The sequence below is a fragment of the Phoenix dactylifera genome, chromosome 8 (genome assembly GCF_009389715.1).
Source record: "Phoenix dactylifera cultivar Barhee BC4 chromosome 8, palm_55x_up_171113_PBpolish2nd_filt_p, whole genome shotgun sequence".
NCBI classification, from domain to species: Eukaryota; Viridiplantae; Streptophyta; class Magnoliopsida; order Arecales; family Arecaceae; genus Phoenix; species Phoenix dactylifera.
The window spans coordinates 11,494,621-11,497,040 of NC_052399.1; positions in this window are offsets into that span (position 1 = coordinate 11,494,621).

Consider the following 2,420-nt stretch of genomic DNA (forward strand, 5'->3'; position numbering starts at 1 on the left):
CAATTAAGTCAATTGTAGATGTCTTAGAATACCATAAGCCTAAGTGTTGTGTTCCTTTTAAGTATCTTAATATCTTTTTAACAGCAATTAAGTGTGATTCTTTAGAATTTACTTGATATCTTGCACACATACAAACACTATGCATTATATCAGGTCTACTTGTTGTAAGATAAAGTAAAGATCCAATCATTCCTCTATACATCTTTGAATCAAGGGATTTACCATGCTCATGTTTTTCTAATTTACAAGAGAGGCTCATAGAAGTACCTATTGATTTTGAATCTTCCATACCAAACTTCTTTAAGATTTTCTTTGTGTACTTGCTTTGGCAGATGAAGATTTCATCTCTTGTTTGCTTAATTTAGAGTCCAAGGAAGAAGTTGAGTTCACCTATCAAACTCATCTCGAACTCACTTTGCATGAGCTTAGCAAATTCTTCACATAAACTTTCATTAGTAGCATCAAATATAATATCATCAACATATATTTGAATAATTAGAATGTCAGCATTTTTCTTTTTAATAAACAGAGTTTTATCAACATTTTCTCTTGAAAAATTACTCTTTATTAAAAAATTGCTTAGTCTATTATACCAAGCTCTAGGAGCTTGCTTCAAGCCATAAAGTGCTTTGTTCAATTTAAAGACATGATCTGGAAGTTTATGATTTTCAAATCCAGGTGGCCGTTCTACATAAACTTTTTCTGTTATGAACCCATTTAGAAATGCACTTTTGACATCCATTTGATATAATTTAAAATCCATGAAGCATGCAAATGCAAATAATAGCCTAATAGCTTCAAGTCTAGCTACAGGTACAAAAATTTCATCAAAATCAACTCCTTCTTGATTATATCATTTTGCAACTAAGCTAGCCTTATTTCTAATTACAATTCTATCTTCATTTAATTTATTTCTGAAAATCCATTTTGTTCCAATTACAGAAATATTTTCAAGCCTTCTAACCAAATTCCAAACATTGTTTCTTTCAAATTGATTTAGTTCTTCTTGCATTGCCATTAACCAATTGTTATCATTTTCAGCCTCTTCAAAACATTTTGGTTCAATTTGAGAAACAAATGCAAAGTGATTACAAACATCTCTAATAGAAGATCTAGTTCTAATGCCTTGAGAAGGATCACCAATTATTAAGTCTCTAGGATGACTATGTGCATACCTCCATTCTTTTGGTAGACTAGTTTTACCTTTAAGCATTTGATCTTCTTCTCCTTGACTATCATCATGCTCTGAATTTTCAGATGCAGAAACATCCTTTAGGGTTAATTCTTTGACTTGCTTATCGAGTTCTTCTGCATCATCATCGAGATTTACATTCTTTCTTGAAGAAGGGTCATTAGATTTATCAAAGATAACATGTATTGACTCTTCTACGACTAAAGTTCTCTTGTTAAATATTCTATATGCTTTGCTTAATGAAGAATATCCAAGAAAAATAGCTTCATCTGATTTTGAATCAAATTTTTCCAAGTTGTCCTTACCATTATTTAGAACAAAACAGATGCAACCAAAAATATGAAAGTATGAAAGATTTGGTTTCTTATTTTTCAAAAGTTCATAAGGAGTTTTCTTTAGAATTGACCTAATAGTAACTCTATTAAGAACATGACAAGCTGTGTTTATGGCTTCAGTCCAAAAATACTTAGGTAAGTCACTTTCACATAATATTGTTCGAGCCATTTCAGTAAGAGTTATATTCTTTCTCTTTACAACACCATTTTGTTGTGGTGTTCTTGGTGTAGAAAAGTTATGATCAATACCATTTTCAGTGCAGAAATTTTTAAAGTCATGATTTTCAAATTCAATTTCATGATCACTTCTAATCTTGATGGTCTGCAGTCCATGTTCATTTGAAATCATTTTATACAGTTTAGTAAAAGCTGAAAATGCTTCACTTTTGTGTGCCAAAAATAAAATCCATGTATATCTAGAAAAATCATCCACAATAACAAAGCCATAAAGTTTTCCACCTAGGCTTGCAGTCCTAGTTGGTCCAAATAAGTTCATGTGCAGAAGCTCTAAGGGTCTAGTTGTGGAGACCATATTTTTAGATTTGAAAGAAGTTCTGGTCTGTTTCCCTAGTTGATATGCAGAGCAGATTTTATCCTTTTCAAATGATAATTTTGGCAAGCCGAAAACAAGTTCTTTTCGAATAAGTTTTGAAATTAAGTCCATGCTTGTATGAGCTAATTTTTGATGCCATAACCAGCTAGTTTCACTATTTTTGGTTTTCATAGCTACCAAACAGTCCATGTTTTTCATGAGTATTTGATCTAAGTCAACGAAATACACATTTCCATGTCTATGTCCAGTAAATACTACACCACTGTTATTAGTACTTGAAACTAGGCACATAGATAATTCAAAAGTCACAATATATCTTTTATCATAGAATTGACTAATG